We start from the raw sequence: 19,066 nt of genomic DNA, 5'->3' as shown, positions 1-19,066 counted from the left end.
ACTAAGACCCCCCCCCATTTCCTCCTCCATTGGGCCCCCAACCCCCCATTGCCCCCCTGTAATAAGACCCCCCCCCTTTATAACCCCCCCTCCAAGACCCCCCCCCAAATGACCCCCCCCACAGAGCCCCCCCCCCACAGACAGAGCCCCCCCCCCACAGACAGACCCCCTCCTCTCAGCTCCATTTATTCCCATTGACTTTCTATGCAAAATACTCTCTGCTTCCCCCCCATCCACCCCCCCCCCGCCCCCCCCCCACAACCCAGAGACCCCCCCCCAATTTATAAGGGGGGGGTTGGGGGGAGATGGGTGCCCCCCCCCCCCCCATTGTAGGGTCGGGTGCCCCCCCCCGGGCGTACAAATATAGAATCATATCTACAAAAAGAAGGTCCGAAAATGGGGGGACCCCCCCCCAAAAATGGGACCCCCCCCCAAAATTAAACCCCCCCCCTTTAATATGGGGAGGGGGCTATGGGGGGGGGGGCAGGTTGGGGTCTCCCCCCCCCTATGATTGATATCTTATGGGGGGGGGCGGCCCATTTTGGGGGGGGTCCCCCTGATATTACAGCCCCCCCCCCAGGTTTGGGGTCTCCTGTATGGTAAGGACCCCCCCCCCATTTTAGGGACCCCCCCCATTTTAGGGACCCCCCCTCATTTTTGGGACCCCCCCATTTTAAAGGGACCCCCCCCATTTTAAGGTACCACCCCATATATTACCCCCCCCCTCCACTTATAATGGGGACCCCCCCCTTATTTCAGAGACCCCTCCCCCAATTTAAAGCCCCCCCCCCCCGAACTTTCAGGCTCCAATTCATATTGGGGGGGGTGGGTCTCCACTTTATGGGGGGGGTCCCCATCCTTATGGGGGGGGGGTCCCTCTTTAAAGGAAGCCTCCCATTTAGGGGGGGTCCCCAATGATTTAGGGGGGGTCCCCAAGTATTTGGGGGGGTTCCCCTCTTTAAGGGGGGTTCCCATTTATTGGGGGGGGGGTCCCCACTTTAAAAGGGGGGGATCCCCTTTATTGGGGGGGTCCCCTTTTGGGGTGGGGTCCCATATATTGGGGGGGGTCCCCATATATTTTGGGGGGTCCCCACTTTGTTTGGGGGGGGTCCCCACTTTGGGGGGGTCCCCTTATATTTGGGGGGGGGGTTTCCCCTTTTTGAGGCCTCCCCCCATTCAAGCCCCCCCCCTTTAATTCTCCCCCCCCCCCCCCCTCCCCATTTTGGGCCGAATCCCCCCACATTTGGGTCATGCAGCCCCCCCCAAATGGCACCGGGTGGGACATGGGGGGGGGGTCCCGTTAATTAATGAGGGGGTCCCTGTTAATTAATGGGGGGGGGTCGTGGGGGGGCGTTTCACCCCCCCCCCCCCACTACAGCCTGTCGCGGGCCGGGACCCAGATGTAGGGCCCTGAGAGCTCCTCAATGACGGCCTTCACTTTGTGGTAGATCTCCTCGAAGCTGTCGCCCTCCACCATCGCTAATTAAGGGATTAATTAACGGGGGGGTTAATTAGGGGGGGGGGGGGGGGTTAATTGGGGGGGGTCTGGGGTGTCAATGAGGTGGTTTGGGGGTGGGATGAGGTTCCTTTAAGGGGATGGGGGGGGCCTCAAAGAAGGGGGGTGTTAATTAGGAAGGTGTTAATTAGGGGGGGGTAAATTAGGGGGGAGTATTAATTAAGGGGGGGTTAATTAATTGGATGGGGAGCTGGGGGATGGATGAGGTCCCTTTAAGGGGATGGGGGGGTTCTCTATGAGGCTGGGGTCCCTATGGGGTTTCTATGGGGTCCCTATGGGGCACAGGGGTCTCTATGGGGTTTCTATGGGTGTCTATGGGGCAGGGGGGCCCTTATGGGGTCTCTATGGGGTCCCTATGGGGTTTCTATGGGGCAGGGGGGTCCCTATAGGGTCTTTATGGGGTTTCTATGGGTCTCTATGGGGCAGGGGCGTCCTTATAGGGTCTCTATTGGGTCCCTATGGGCTGTCTATGGGGCAGGGGGGTCTCTATGGGGACCCTATGGGGCAGGGGGGTCTCATAGGGATCTCACAGAGGTCTCTATGGGGCAGAGGAGTCTCCATAGGGTATCTATGGGGTGTCTATGGGGTAGGGGGGTCCCTATAGGGTCCCTATGGGGTTTCTATGGGTCTCTATGGGGCAGGGGGGTCCTTATAGGGTCTCTATTGGGTCCCTATGGGGTGTCTATGGGGCAGGGGGTCCCTATGGGGTCCCTATGTGGTCCCTATGGGGTTTCTATGTGGTCTCTATGGGGTCCCTATGGGGTCCCTATGGGGTTTCTATGTGGTCCCTATGGGGTTTCTATGTGGTCCCTATGGGGTTTCTATGGGGTCCCTATGGGGTCAGGGGTCTCTATGGGGTGTCTATGGGCTGTCTATGGGGCAGGGGGTCCCTATGGGGTTTCTATGGGGTCTCTATGTGGTCCCTATGGGGTTTCTATGGGGTCTCTATGTGGTCCCTATGGGGTTTCTATGGGGTCCCTATGGGGTCTCTATGGGGTCCCTATGGGGTCAGGGGTCTCTATGGGGTTTCTATGGGTGTCTATGTGGTCCCTATGGGGTCCCTATGTAGTCCCGTACCAGAGAAGCACTCTGTGAACTCCTGTTCCAGTTTGGTGGCTCGTTCCAGAGCTTTCCGCGCCTGCTCCTCCGTCACGCGCTTACTGATATCCCTGAGAAGGGAATGGATGGCATTAAAACCTATAGGGGATCCCATTAAACCTTATATGGGATCCCATTAAACCTTATATGGGATCACAGACTCCTTATATGGGATAACATTAAACCCTTATATGGGATAACACATCCCTTATAAGGTAATAGGGGCGGGGCCTCAGACCACGCCCACCACAAGTCCCGCCCACGCGACACAAGACCACGCCCTTTTAAACAGGCCCCGTCCATCATCCTTAGGCCACGCCCACATCCTCAAGCCACGCCCCCTTGTAGACCCCGCCCACCACCGTCAGGCCACCCCCCCATAGGCCACGCCCCCTTATAGACCCCGCCCACTCTTAAGCCACACCCCTTGTAGGCCACTCCTTATATGCCCCGCCCCCTTACCCACAAGCCCCGCCCCTTTCTTAACCCCGCCCACCTCCCATTAAACACCCCGGCCCTAAGCCCCGCCCCTTCCACCTCAAAGCTCCGCCCACCACCACGTGACCGCTCCTCCCTGAGGCCACGCCCCCGCCCCTTAAGCCACGCCCCCATCCCTACAGGCCCTGCCCCCTCCCCATAGGACTCAATGTAACCCCTCCGTTTTAGCCCCGCCCCTTTGTCCCCGCCCCTTTGTCCCCGCCCATTCCCGGTGTCTCACAGGATGTTCTGCAGGCTCTTGGGCCGGATGAAGATGGCGATGGGGTGCAGCTGAGCCGCCTGCAGCCGCCGCACCGCGTTGGCTGACACGTCCAGGATGCAGTGCTTGCCCTAAGGGACATAGGGACACATAGAGACCCATAGAGACCCCATAGAGACCCATAGGGACACATAGAGACCCATAGAGACCCCATAGAGACCCATAGGGACACATAGAGACCCATAGAGACCCATAGGGACACACTGAGACCCATAGGGACCCCATAGAGACACATAGAGACCCAAAGGGACACATAGGGACCCATAGTGACCCACACACACTGCCATGTCCTCCCACATCTGCACCATATCCCCCATTTATCCCCCCATATCCACCCATATAATCCCTATATCCCCCCATAGACCCCCCATATCATTCCATACCCCCCCTTTATCTGCCCTATATCCCCCCATATTCCCCTATCATAACCCATATCCCCCCATATCCCCCTATAGCCCCCCATATAACCCCATATCTGCCCCATATAATCCCATATCCCCCCCATAACTCCCCATATAACACCATATTTGCCCCATAAAGCTCCATATCCCCCCTATAACCCCCCATAGCCCCCCATATAACCCATATATCCCCATATACCTCCCCATATCCCCCCTATGACACCTCATATCCCCTCCTAGACCCCCATATAACCCCATATACCCCCCATATCTGCCCCATATCCCCCCATATAACCCCTATATCCCCCATATACCCCCCATATCCCCCCCTATAACCCCATATCTGCCCCATATCCCCCCATTACACCCCATATAACCCCATATCCCCCCTTTATCCCCCCATATAACCCATATATCCCCATATACCCCCCATATCCCCCCCTATAACCCCATATCTGCCCCATATCCCCCCATTACACCCCATATATCCCATATAACCCATATATAACCCCCCATTACCTGCTCGGCCACCTGCCTGACGGACTGCACGGAGGTCCCGTACAGGTGTGAGTTGTACTGCCCGGCCTCGATGAACTTGTGGCCCTGAATGTCCTTCTCCATCCGTTCCCGTGACGCCACGAAGTGATAATCGCGTCCGTCCACCTCGTAGTCGCGCTTAGGCCGCGTCGTGTCTGAGTGACGTCATCACAACGCGACCGAGTCATCACGTGACCCGCACGCCGCCACGTGACGGCGGCACCACGTGACGGCACCGCTCCCAACCACGTGACCCAACCCCCCACAATGCCCCCCCCATCCCCCTCTATAGCCCCCCATGTAACCCATAGCCCCCCATAGCCCACCCCATAGACCCCCATAGCCCCCTCTATAGCCCCCCATATCCCCCCATGTAACCCATAGCCCCCCATAGCCCACCCCATAGACCCCTAAATACCCCCCATATCCCCCCATATAACCCATAGCCCCCCATAGCCCACCCCATAGACCCCCATAGCCCCCCATAGCCCACCCCATAGCCCCCCATGTAACCCATAGCCCCCCATAGCCCACCCCATAGACCCCCATAGCCCCCTAAATGCCCCCCATATCCCCCCATATAACCCATAGCCCCCCATAGCCCACCCCATAGACCCCCATAGCCCCCTAATTGCCCCCTATATCCCCCCATCTACCCCTCAGACCCCCCCCACACCACGTCCCCCCCCATATCCCCCCCCTGAGCCCCCCAAATACCCCCCATAACCCCTCAGACCCCCCCCAAACCCCCTATATATGCCCATATAACCCCATTCCCCCCTTTTCCCCCCCAAGACCCCCTAAAACCCCCCCACATCCCCCCATACCCAAGACCCCCCAGCCCCCCCCACCCCTCAGACCACCCCCAACCCCCCTAAGACCTCCCCATCTCCCCCCTCACCCCCTATATCCCCCCCCAAATCCCCCCAAGACCCCCCTATATCCCCCCCAACCCCCCTAAGACCCCCCCATCTCCCCCTCTCATCCCATTTATCCCCCCCCAAACCCCCCCAAGACCCCCTCAGACCCATCCAACCCCCCCTAAACCCCCCCACATCCCCCCATCCCCCCTCTAGACCCCCCTATATCCCCCCCAAAACCCCCTAAGACCCCCCTATACCCCCCTCACCCCATTTATGCCCCCCAAACCCCCCCAAGACCCCCTCAGACCCCCCCACATCCCCCCATACCCAAGACCCCCCAGCCCCCCCCAACCCTCAGACCACCCCCAAACCCCCCTAAGACCCCCAAAGACCCATCCAACCCCCCCTAAACCGCCCCACATCCCCCCATCCCCCCTCTAGACCCCCCTATATCCCCCCCAAAACCCCCTAAGACTCCCCATACCCCCCCTCACCCCATTTATGCCCCCCAAACCCCCCCAAGACCCCCTCAGACCCCCCCACATCCCCCCATACCCAAGACCCCCCAGCCCCACCCCAACCCTCAGACCACCCTATACCCCCCTAAGACCCCCCATCTCCCCCCTTCACCCCCTTTATCACCCCCCAAACCCCCCCAAGACCCCCTCACACCCATCCAACCCCCCCTAAACCCCCCCACATCCCCCCATCCCCCCTCAAGACCCCCCTATATCCCCCCCAAACCCCATTAAGATCCCCCTATACCCCCCCCTACCCCTTTTATCCCCCTATATCCCCCCCAAACCACCCCATATCCCCCCAAACCCCCCCATATCCCCCCCTATTTCCCACCATTTCCCCCCATCCCCCCCTATTTCCCCCCATCTCCCCCCCATATCCCCCCATCTCCCCCCTATTCCCCCCCTCACGTGGGACGCAGGAGCCGAACTTGTCAGGGAACTCTGACAGCAGGTCGTCATTGACACGGTCCTTTGTGGGGCCCAGGATGATGATGGGCCGCGCGTAGTGCACTAATTAACGGCGGTAATTAGTTCATTAGTTAATTAATCGCGTTAATTACCGGGTCCTTTAAGAGCCCCCCCCCCCCCCCCTCACCTTCCATCTGTGTCACGGTCTCGTAGCTCAGCAGCGCCTCCTCGCGGCCTGAAGGGGAATTGCAGGTGGGGGGTGGGCACAGCGACCCCATTAACCCCATTAATCACATTAACCCCCATTAACCCCATAACCAATTAACTCCATTAACCCCATTAACCCCCATTAACCCCATAACCCCATTAACCCCATTAACCCCATAATCAATTAACCCCATTAACCACATTAACCCCATTAATCACATTAACCCCATTAATCCCATTAAACCCCATTAACCCCATTAATCACATTAACCCCATTAACCCCATTAATCACATTAACCCTATTAACCCCCATTAACCCCATTAACCACATTAACCACATTAACCCCCCATTAATCCCATTAAACCCCATTAATCCCATTAACGCCATAACCAATTAACCCCATTAAACTCCTATTAACACCATTAACTCCATTAACCACATTAACCCCATAACCAATTAACCCCATTAACCCCCCATTAACACCATTAACCCCATTAACCCCATTAATCCCATTAAACCCCATTAACCCCATTAATCACATTAACCCCATTAACCCCACATTAATCCCATTAATCCCCATTAACCCCATTAATCCCATTAAACCCCCATTAACCACATTAAGACCCCATTAATCCCATTAAGCCCCCGATTAACCCCCCATTAACCCCAATAACCCCCAGACCCCATTAATCACCCCAGACCCCCATTAATCCCCCCCAGACCCCATTAATCCCCCCCAGACCCCATTAATACCCCCCAGACCCCATTAATACCCCCCAGACCCCATTAATACCCCCCAGCCCCCCATTAATCCCCCCCAGACCCCATTAATCCCCCCCAGACCCCCATTAATACCCCCCAGACCCCATTAATACCCCCCAGACCCCCATTAATCCCCCCCAGACCCCCATTAATACCCCCCAGACCCCCATTAATCCCCCCCAGACCCCATTAATCCCCCCCAGCCCCCCATAAGCCCCATAAGCCCCCCCATAAACCCCCCTATTTTGCCCCCCCCCACCTTGAGAGCCGGAACCGGGGACCCGGTCCTGGGGGGGGGCAAAAACAATGGGGGTTAATTAGGGGGGGTTAATTAGGAAGGGATCATTAGCTGGGTTAATTGGGGAGGGTTTAATTGGGGGGGGAGGTTAATTAGGGGGGAGTTAATTGGGGGAGATAATTGGGGGGACGAATTAAGGGGGTTAATTATCAGGGTTACTTAGGGGGTTAATTAAAGGAGGGGTTAATTGAGAGGCTAATTAAAAGGTTAATTAATGGGGTGTTAATTGAGGTCCCACCTTGGCCTTTAGCCGCGTCCATTCACGTCGCTCCACCCTGCAGAGAGAGCAGCCCCAGTACAGACCAGTACGACCCAGTGCCCCATAGGCCCCATAGAACCCCATAGAACCCCATAACCCCCATAGCCCCCATAGAACCCCATAGAACCCCATAGCCCCCATAGAACCCCATAGAACCCCACAGAACCCCATAGCACCCCATAGAACCCCATAGAACCCCATAGAACCCCATAAGCCCCATAGAACCCCATAGAACCCCATAGCCCCCATAGAACCCCATAGCCCCCCATATCCCCCATAGCTCCCCATAGCCCCCATAGCCCCCATAGAACCCCATAGCCCCCCATAGCCCCCATAGCCCCTCATTGCCCCCCATATTCCCTCCCAGTCCCTCCCAGTGCCCCTATAGCCCCCCATATCCCCTCCCAGTGCCCCCATATCCCCTCACTGCCCCACATATCCCCCTATATCCCCTCCCAGTCCCTCCCATTGCTCCCCATATCCCCTCATTGCCCATATCCAGCTGTGTGGGTTGTCCATGGGGCAGGACGTGCCCCCATATATCCCATATATCCCCCCATATATCCCCCATATCTCACCTCCTCTTGCTGGGCACGAATCCCAGCTGTGTTGCCTGGCCGTGGGGCAGGACGTGCCCCATATCCCCTATAACCCCCCATATCCCCCCTTATCTCCCCCTATATCCCCCACATCTCACCTCCTCTTGCTGGGCACAAACCCCAGCTGTGTGGGCTGTCCGTGGGGCAGGACGTGCCCCATATCCCCTATAACCCCCCATATCCCCTATATCCCCCCATATATCCCCCCATATCCCCCCATATCCCCTTATTACCCCCCATACCCCCCATATATCCCCCATATCACCCCATAGCCCCCATATATCCCCCATATCCCCCCATACCTCCTCTTGCTGGGCACAAACCCCAGCTGCGTGGCCTGTCCGTGGGGCAGGACGTGCCCCATATCCCCTATATCCCCCCATATCTCCCCCTATATCCCCCCATATCTCACCTCCTCTTGCTGGGCACGAACCCCAGCTGCGTTGCCTGTCCGTGGGGCAGGACGTGCCCCATATCCCCCCATATCCCCCCATATCCCCCCATATCCCCTATATCCCCCCATATATCCCCTATATCCCCCCATATATCCCCCTATATCCCCCATATCTCACCTCCTCTTGCTGGGCACAAACCCCAGCTGCGTTGCCTGTCCGTGGGGCAGGACGTGCCCCATATTCCCCCATATATCCCATATATCCCCATATACCCCCTATATCTCACCTCCTCTTGCTGGGCACGAACCCCAGCTGTGTGGCCTGGCCGTGGGGCAGGACGTGCCCCATATCCCCTATATCCCCCCATATATCCCATATATCCCCCCTATATCCCCTTATTACCCCCCATATCCCCCTATATCCCCTATATCCCCCCATACCTCCTCTTGCTGGGCACAAAGCCCAGCTGCGTTGCCTGTCCGTGGGGCAGGACGTGCCCCATATCCCCTATATCCCCCCATATATCCCCCATATCCCCCCATATCCCCTATATCCCCCCATATCCCCTATATCCCCCCATATCCCCCCCTATATCCCCCCATATCCCCCTATAACCCCCCATATCCCCATATCCCCTATATCTCACCTCCTCTTGCTGGGCACGAACCCCAGCTGCGTGGCCTGTCCGTGGGCAGGACGTGCCCCATATCCCCTATAACCCCCCATATCCCCTATATCCCCCCATATATCCCATATACCCCCCATATCCCCCCTATATCCCCATATCCCCCCTTATCTCCCCCCACATCTCACCTCCTCTTGCTGGGCACAAACCCCAGCTGTGTGGCCTGTCCGTGGGGCAGGACGTGCCCCATATCCCCCCCTATATCCCCCTATATCCCCCCCTATAACCCCCCATATATCCCCATATCCCCTTATTACCCCCTATATCTCACCTCCTCTTGCTGGGCACGAACCCCAGCTGCGTGGCCTGTCCGTGGGGCAGGACGTGCCTCGCGTGCCACCACTCGTCGTCGGACGCGTCCAGCACATGGAGCACGTCCCAAAGCGGAACGGCAGCGCCTGGCTCAGGAACCCACAGTCCTTGGCCTTGTCTGAGTCAAACAGAGCCCTATGGGGACACAAAGGGAATGCTATGGGATCCTATGGCAGCTATAGGGCAGCTATGGGGCAGCTATAGGGCAGCTATAGGGCAGCCATAGGGCAGCTATAGGGCAGCGCCTGGCTCAGGAACCCACAGTCCTTGGCCTTGTCGGAGTCAAACAGAGCCCTATGGGGGGACAAACAGCGCCCTATAGGAGCTATAGGGCAGCTATGGGGCAGCTATGGGGCAGCTATAGGGCAGCTATAGGGCAGCTATAGGGCAGCCATAGGGCAGCTATAGGGCAGCTATAGGGCAGCTATAGGGCAGCTATAGGGCAGCCATAGGGCAGCTATAGGGCAGCTATAGGGCAGCTATAGGGCAGCGCCTGGCTCAGGAACCCACAGTCCTTGGCCTTGTCGGAGTCAAACAGAGCCCTATAGGGGGACAGACAGCACCCATAGCAGCTATAGGGCAGCTATAGGGCAGCTATAGGGCAGCTATGGGGCAGCTATAGGGCAGCTATAGGGCAGCTATAGGGCAGCGCCTGGCTCAGGAACCCACAGTCCTTGGCCTTGTCAGAGTCAAACAGAGCCCTATAGGGGGACAGACAGCACCCATAGCATCTATAGGGCACCCAATGGGATCTATAGGGCAGCTATAGGGCACCCAATGGCACCAAAACATCCACAAGGCCCCACAGCCCCCCCATGACCCCTGATGACCCCATGACCCCCAATGACCCCAATGACCCTGTGACCCCGTGACCCCTTGACCCCTAATGACCCCAATGACCCTAGTGACCCCATGATCCCATGACCCCCCATGACCTCTAATGACCCCATAACCCCCCATAGCCCCTTATGACCCCTGATGACCCTGTGACCCCTAGTGACCCCATGACCCCTGATGACCCTGTGACCCCCGATGACCCCATGACCCCCGATGACCCCATGACCCTCTGATGACCCCATGACCCCGATGACCCATGACCCCCGATGACCCCGTGACCCCTGATGACCCCATGACCCCTAATGACCCCAATGACCCCATGACCCCTAATGACCCCGTGACCCCAATGACCCCGTGACCCCCGGTGACCCCGTGACCCCCGATGACCCCGTGACCCCCCGGTGACCCCGTGACCCCACCGGACGTAGAATCCCCTCTTGGGGTCGCTGCGCAGGGACGCGGAGCCGGAGCCCAAACTGCTGCTGAGCAGCTGCTCCCGAAGGTCGTGGATCTTGGCCTCAAAGCGGCCATACTCTGCAAGAGGGCAAAGGGCAAAGGTCACACGGGGGGCAGGGGTCAGCAGGGGGTCAAGGGTCAGCAGGGGTCATGGGGGGGTCAAGGGTCAGCAGGGGTCATGGGGTCAATGGGGTCAGGGGGGGCAGAGGTATCAGGGCATCGTGGGCTGCAGTGGCAATGGGGAGAATCTATGGGGCAGGATCTATGGGGCAGAGTGGATCAGTGGGGCAGGATCTATGGGGTGGGATCTATGGGGCAGGAGGGATGTGTAGGGCAGAACCTATGGGGCAGGATCTATAGGGTAGGGGGATCTATGGGTCAGATCTATGGGTCAGGGTGTATCTATGGGTCAGGATCTATGGGCAGGGTGTATCTATGGGGCAGGGTGTATCTATAGGGCAGGATGTATCTATGGGGCAGATCTATAGGGCAGGGTGTATCTCTGGGTCAGGATCTATGGGGGAGGGTGTATCTATGGGTCAGGACCTATGGGGCAGGGTGTATCTCTGGGTCAGGATCTATGGGGCAGGCTGTATCTATAGGGCAGGGTGTATCTATAGGTCAGGATCTATGGGGCAGGGTGTATCTCTGGGTCAGGATCTATAGGGCAGGGTGTATCTATGGGTCAGATCTATGGGGCAGGCTGTATCTATAGGGCAGGGTATATCTATAGGTCAGGATCTATGGGTCAGGGTGTATCTATAGGTCAGGATCTATGGGTCAGATCTATGGGGCAGGCTGTATCTATAGGGCAGGATCTATGGGGCAGATCTATGGGGCAGGGTGTATCTATGGGTCAGATCTATGGGGCAGATCTATGGGGCAGGGTGTATCTATAGGGCAGGATCTATGGGGCAGGGTGTATCTATGGGTCAGATCTATGGGGCAGGCCGTATCCGTGTGCCCCACACCGTCAGGTTTGTACTGGGCCACGATGGCGACGCTCTGCCCCGCGTTCTTCAGCGCCACGGCCGCCTGCTCGTGGGTCGCACCGCGAAGGTCAACGCCATTCACCTGGGGGGGGTTAACATGGGGGTCAATGGGGGGGGTTATATGGGGGGGGAGTTAGTATGGGGGGGTTAACATGGGGGTCAATGGCGGGGGTTATATGGGGGGGGGAGTTAGTATGGGACAGGGGGTTAACATGGGGGTCAATGGGGGGTTATATGGGGGTTATATGGGGGGGGGAGTTAGTATGGGGGGTTAACATGGGGGTCAATGGGGGGTTATATGGGGGGGAGTTAGTATGGGACAGGGGGTTAACATGGGGGGGTTAACATGGGGGGGTTAATATGGGGGGGGTCAATATGGGGGGGAAGTTGGTATGGGGGGGTTGATATGGGGGGTTAATATGGGGGGAGGGTTAATATGGGGGGGGGAGTTAATATGGAGGGGGTCAATATGGGGAGAGGATGAATATGGGGGTTTAATATGGGGGGGGTTAATATGGGGAGGGGTTATATGGGGAGTGAACATGGGGGGGGTTAATATGGGGGGTGGGTTAATATGGGGGGTGGGATGACAATGGGGTGGGGGGTGAACGGGGGGTTAATGTGGGGGGGGGATAATATGGGGGAGGGGTTTATATGGGGCTGGGGGGGTTTAATGGGGGGTGAATGGAGGGGGAAGGAATGGGGGGGTTGAATTTGGGGCTGGGGGGATGAATGGGGGGGTGGGAACTTGTGGGGTGGGGGTGAGTGGAGGGGGCTGGGGGGGGAATCAATGGGGTGGGGGGGAATCAATGGGGTGGGGGCAGCAATGGGGACAATGGGGGGTAGTGGGTAGTGATGGGGCAGCTGTGGGGCAGTGATGCTATGGGGCAGCCATGGGGCGGCTATGGGGTGGTGATGGGGCAGCAATGGGGCAGTGATGGGGCAGTGATGCTATGGGGTAACATTGCTATAGGGCAGCAATGGGGCAACGATGGGGGAGTGATGCTATGGGGCAGGGATGCCATGGGGAGGCAATGGGGCAACAATGGGGCAGCTATGGGGCTGGGATGCTATGGGGCAGCAATGGAGCAGTGATGCAATGGGGAAGGGATGCCATGGGGCAGCAATGGGGCTGGGATGCTATGGGGCAGGGATGGGGCAGGGATGGTATGGGGCAGGGATGCTAATGGGGCAGGGATGCCATGGGGCAGGGATGGGGCAGCAATGGGGCAGGGATGCCATGGGGCAGGGATGCCATGGGGCAGCAATGGGGCAGGGATGCCATGGGGCTGGGATGCCATGGGGCAGCAATGGGGCAGGGATGCCATGGGGCTGGGATGCCATGGGGCAGCAATGGGGCAGCCGTGGGTCAGCGTTGCGGAGACGTCACCGTGGAGAGGAGGAGGAGGAGGAGATGAAGATGGCGCCGGGGCAGCAATGGGGGCACAGTGAGGGGAGCTACGGGGACAGCAGGGAACGGCGCTATGGGGCGGCACAGCCCCACAACCACAGAACCCACAACCACAGCCCAGAACCCCAGAACCCCCCATAACCCCCATAACCCCCATAACCCCCCATAACCCCCATAACCCCCCCATAACCCCCATAACCCCCATAACCCCCCCATAACCCCCCATAACCCCCATAACCCCCATAACCCCCCATAACCCCCCATAACCCCATAAACCCCCATAACCCCCCATAACCCCCCATAACCCCCCCATAACCCCCCATAACCCCCATTAAACCCCCCATAACCCCCCCATAACCCCCATAACCCCCCCATAACCCCCCCATAACCCCCCATAACCCCCATAACCCCCCCATAACCCCCCCATAACCCCCATAACCCCCCATAACCCCCATAACCCCTATAACCCCTATAACCCCCCATAACCCCCATAACCCCCCATAACCCCCACATCACTCCATACCCACCCCATAACCCCCATCCCACCCCATAACCTCCCACATCCCCCATAATCCCCATAACCACCCCCCACGCCCCCTATATCCCCCCATACCCCCCTTATATCCCCCCAAACCCCCCCATATATCCCCATATCCCCCCCCCATACCGACACCATCTGGTCCCAATACCCCCCATAATCCCCCCCCATGCCCCCCAAATCCCCCTTATATTCCCCCACAACCCCCCATGTCCCCCTTATATCCACTCATATCCCCCCATATCCCCCCATACTCCCCCATATCCCCCTTATACCCCCCCATATCTCCCCCCATACTGACAGGATCTGGTCCCCATAGCCCCCTATAACCCCATACCCCCCCATATCCCCCTTATATCCCCCCATACCCCCCCATGCCCCCCCATACCCCCCCCCATACCGACAGGATCTGGTCCCCTTTGCGCAGCTCCCCGCTCAGATCCGCCGGCCCCCCCGCGAGGATGAAGGAGATGAAGATCCCCTCCCCGTCCTCCCCCCCCACGATGTTGAAGCCCAGCCCCGTGGAGCCGCGGTGGATCACGATGCGCCGGGGGTCCCTGGGGGGCAGCAAGACCCATAGAGACACATTGGGACCCATAGGGACACATTGGGACCCATAGAGACACATTGGGACCCATTGGGACCCATAGGGACACATAGAGAGCCATTGGGACCCATAGAGACACATTGGGACCCATAGGGACCCATAGGGACCCATAGAGACACATTGAGACCCATTGGGACCCATAGAGACACATTGGGACCCATAGGGACCCATAGGGACCCATAGAGAGACACTGGGACCCATAGAGACACATTGGGACCCATAGGGACACATTGGGACCCATTGGGACCCATTGGGACACATTGGGACCCATTGGGACACATTGGGACCCATAGAGACACATTGGGACCCAGAGGGACACATTGGGAACCATAGAGACCCATAGAGACACATAGGGACCCATAGAGACACATTGGGACCCAGAGGGACCCATAGAGACCCATAGGGACCCATAGAGAGCCACTGAGACCCCATAGAACCCATACAGACCCACAGGGCCCCCCAGCACCCCACAGAGCCCCATAGATCTCCATAGGGCCCCCAGCCCCCCATAGGGCCCCATAGATCCCCATAGGGCTCCATAGAGCCCCCCAGCCCCCCATAGAGCTCCCCAGCACCCTATAGGGCCCCATAGGGCCCCATAGATCCCCCCAGCCCCCCATAGGGCCCCATAGATCCCCCAGCCCCCCATAGGGCCCCATAGATCCCCCCAGCCCCCATAGGGCCCCATAGATCCCCCCAGCCCCCCATAGGGCCCCATAGATCCCCCAGCCCCCCATAGGGCCCCATAGATCCCCCCAGCCCCCCATAGGGCCCCATAGATCCCCCCCAGCCCCCCATAGGGCCCCATAGATCCCCCCAGCCCCCATAGGGCCCCATAGATCCCCCCAGCCCCCCATAGGGCCCCATAGATCCCCCCAGCCCCCCATAGGGCCCCATAGATCCCCCAGCCCCCCATAGGGCCGTACCTGGGGACGTCATCGTCGGGCAGCAGATCTTTGGGGCCGGGCGAGTAGCGGTGTGGGGAGGTGGGGGTCATGGCGGGGGGGAAATCAGACCCCAAATAGCTCTGTGGGGTCAGCTCCGCATCCAGGGGACCTGGGTACGCTGTGGGGAACGGGGGGGTGGGGTTATGGGGCTATGGGGGTTATGGGGGGTTCTATGGGGGGTCGATGGGGGGCTATAGGGGTTTATGGGGGTCTATGGGGGGCTGTGGGGCTATGGGGGCTATGGGGGACTATGGGATGCTATGGGTTTATGGGGGGCTATGGGGCAATGGGGGGCTGGGGAAGACTATGGGGTTACAGGGGTCTATGAGGGTTATAGAGCTATGGGAGACTAGGGGGCTATGGGGGGCTATGGGATGCTATGGGGTCATGGGGGACTGTAGGGTTATGTGGGGCTGGGGAGGACTATGGGTTATGGGGGGCTATGGGGGTTATGGGGCAATGGGGGACTATGGGGCTATAGGAGATTATAGGGTTATGGGGGGCTATGGGGCACTATGGGACACTATGGGGTTATAGGGGGGAGGACTATGGGGTTATGGGGGGCTATGGGGCACTATGGGGTTCTGGGGGCTATGGGGCACTATGGGGTTATGGGAGGCTGTGGGTCTATGGGGGCTGTGGGGTTATGGGGGTTCTATGGGGGGTTATGTGGGGCTGGGGGGGACTATGGGGTTCTGGGGGGTTCTGGGGCTATGGGGGACTATGAGGGCTGTGGTTCTGGGGGGCTATGGGGCGCTATGGGGGGCTATGGGGGGCTATGGGGGGCTATGGGGCGCTATGGGGGGCTATGGGGCGCTATGGGGCGCTATGGGGGGCTATGGGGGGCTATGGGGCGCTATGGGGCTATGGGGCGCTATGGGGGGCTATGGGGTTCTGGGGGGCTATGGGGGGCTATGGGGCGCTATGGGGTTATGGGGCGCTATGGGGCGCTATGGGGTTATGGGGCGCTATGGGGGGCTATGGGGCGCTATGGGGCAGTGGTCTGTACTGGGAGGACCGTGGGGGGGGCAGTTGGAGGACTGCGGGGTGGGGGCGCTGTTGTCACACACCGGTGATGTCGGGCAGCGCGGCGCCATGTTTGGCCACGCGCAGGTACACGACGTCGTACGTGTTCTTCAGCGCCGCCACCGCGTCCTCGTGCATCACGTCCTCCAGGCTCACGTTGTTCACCTGCGGGGGCAACGGGGGGTCATGACCCCAGTGAACCCAACCCCAGTGACCCCAGTGACCCCAAAGGCCCTGTAGGCCTCAAAGGCCTTGAAGGCCCCGTAGGCCTCAAAGGCCTCAAAGGCCCCAAAGGCCTCAAAGGCCCCGAAGGCCTCAAAGGCCCCGAAGGCCTCAAAGGCCCCAAAGGCCTCAAAGGCCCCAAAAGCCCCAAAGGCCTCAAAGGCCTCAAAGGCCTCAAAGGCCCCAAAGGCCCCAAAGGCCTCAAAGGCCCCAAAGGCCTCAAAGGCCCTGAAGGCCTCTCAGGCATCACATCCTCCAGGCCCACACTGGTCACCACGGGGTCACCACAGGGTCATTGAGGGGTCATGACCCCAATGACCCCAACCCCAGTGACCCCAAAGGCCCTGTAGGCCCCAAAGGCCTTGAAGGCCCCATAGGCCTCAAAGGCCCCAATGGCCCTGAAGGCCTCAAAGGCCTCTCAGGCATCACATCCTCCAGGCCCACATTGGTCACCAATGGGGTCACCACGGGGTCACTGAGGGGTCATGACCCCAATGACCCCAACCCCAGTGACCCCAGTGACCCCAAAGGCTTTGAAGACCCAATAAGGCCTTGAAGGCCCCGTAGGCCTCAAAGGCCCCAAAGGCCTCTCAGGCCTCACATCCTTCAGGCCCACACTGGTCACCAATGGGGTCACCACGGGGTCACCACAGGGTCACTGAGGGGTCATGACCCCAACCCCAGTGACCCCAGTGACCCCAAGGGCCCTGTAGGCCTCAAAGGCCTCGAAGGCCCCACAGGCCCCACAGGCCTTAAAGGCTCCGAAGGCCTTGAAGGCCCCTCATGCATCACATCCACAGGCCCACAGTGGTCACTGTGGGGTCACCACGGGGTCACTGAGAGAGGTCACCAAAGGGTCATGACCCCAAGGACCCCAACACCAATGACCCCAGTGACCCCAAGGGCCCCAAAGGCCTTGAAGGCCCCATAAGGCCCCACAGGCCCCATAAGGCCCCATAAGGCCCCACAGGCCCCATAAGGCCCCAAAGGCCTTGAAGGCCCTGAAGGCCCATTGTGCAGCACATCCTCCAGGCCCACACTGGTCACCAATGGGGTCACCAAGGGGCCACGACCACAAGGACCCCAACCCCAGTAACCCCTATTACCCCCCATTGCTCACCATTAACCCCATAGCCACTCCACAGCCCCCACTGGCCCCCATTACCCCCCCATAGCTCCCATAGCCCCCCCATTGCCCCCATAGCCCCTCCACAGCCACCCCACAGCCCCCCATTACCCCCATAGCCCCCCATTTCCCCCCCATTACACCCCATTGCCCCCATAGCCCCTCTATAGCCACCCCACAGCCCCCATTACCCCCCCATAGCCCCCTATTTCCCCCCATTCCCCCATCTCACGGCCAGGATTCGGTCCCCGATCTGCAGCCGTCCATCTTTGTGCGCGGCGCCGCCCTCGATGACTTTGGTGACGTAGATGCTGTTGTCCCCTGGGATGTGCTGGTTGCCCACCCCCCCCGCGATGCTGAACCCCAAACCTGGGGGCAATAAGGGGGGGGGGGTCAGGAGGGGGGTGAGGGGGATGGGGGACCCCGACAGTGGGGGCTGGGGGGTGTGATCACATAGAGCCCCTGCTTTGGGGTTCACACATAAGGGGGGAGCACATGTGGGGGTCCCCATCAGCAACAGGCCTCCATTGGGGGTCATTGGGGTCCCCATATTTGGGGTGCCCACACGTGGGGGTCCTCATCCCCAGTAGGATCCCATTTGGGGTCATGGGTCCATAACTCTAACACTATCTCTATCCTAAAATCTAACCCTGACCCCAACCCTAATCCCCCTACCCCCTAATCCCCCCACATCCCCACCCCAAACCCTAATGCCCCAACCCCAACCCCATCCTCAACCCTCCCCCTAACCCTAATCCCATCCCAACCCCAGCCCTATCTCTTCTTCTCCCACATCCCACCCCCTAACCCTAACCCTAACCCCCCCCAACCCCATCCCCACCCTTAACCCTAATCCCCCCCATCCTCCCCTAACCCTAATACAACCCTGACCCTAATACAACCCTAACCCTAATACAACCCTAACCCTAATACAACCCTAACCCTAATACAACCTTAACCCTAATACAATCCTGACCCTAATATAACCCTGACCCTAACACAACCCTAACCCTAACACAACCCTAACCCTAACACAACCCTAACCCTAATACAACCCTAACCCTAATACAACCCTAACCCTAATACAACCCTGACCCTAACTCTAATACAACCCTAACCCTAATACAACCTTAACCCTAACACAACCCTAACCTTAACCCTAATACAACCCTAACCCTAATCCTAATCCAACCTTAACCCTAATACAACCCTAACTCTAACCCTGACCCCAACCCTTCCCCATCCCCCTGCCCCTAATCCCCCCCCATTGCCCCCCATCCCCCCA

The 19,066-nt window shown here is 59.0% G+C and overlaps 1 pseudogene across 1 annotated transcript; it reads right to left on the bottom strand.

Moving 5' to 3' along the window:
* Nucleotides 1-170: 170 nt before the first annotated feature.
* On the bottom strand, nt 171-18,454 carry LOC107307688 (disks large homolog 4-like; annotated as a pseudogene). Its single transcript, XR_014941946.1, has 15 exons — nt 18,014-18,454; nt 16,478-16,598; nt 15,387-15,525; nt 14,254-14,410; nt 11,884-11,986; nt 10,876-10,990; nt 9,579-9,754; nt 7,608-7,644; nt 7,331-7,358; nt 6,289-6,336; nt 6,102-6,203; nt 4,292-4,464; nt 3,333-3,442; nt 2,594-2,685; nt 171-1,479 (listed from the first exon to the last, which is right to left on the bottom strand). The product of XR_014941946.1 is annotated as a disks large homolog 4-like (transcript).
* Between the last annotated feature and the right edge of the window lie 612 nt (nt 18,455-19,066).

The sequence above is a fragment of the Coturnix japonica genome, unplaced genomic scaffold (genome assembly GCF_054131305.1).
Source record: "Coturnix japonica strain WE unplaced genomic scaffold, WE-NBRP24 Scf154, whole genome shotgun sequence".
NCBI classification, from domain to species: domain Eukaryota; kingdom Metazoa; phylum Chordata; class Aves; order Galliformes; family Phasianidae; genus Coturnix; species Coturnix japonica.
The sequence above is the reverse complement of the archived record's forward strand: the minus strand, read 5'-3'. Positions and strand labels throughout refer to the sequence as shown.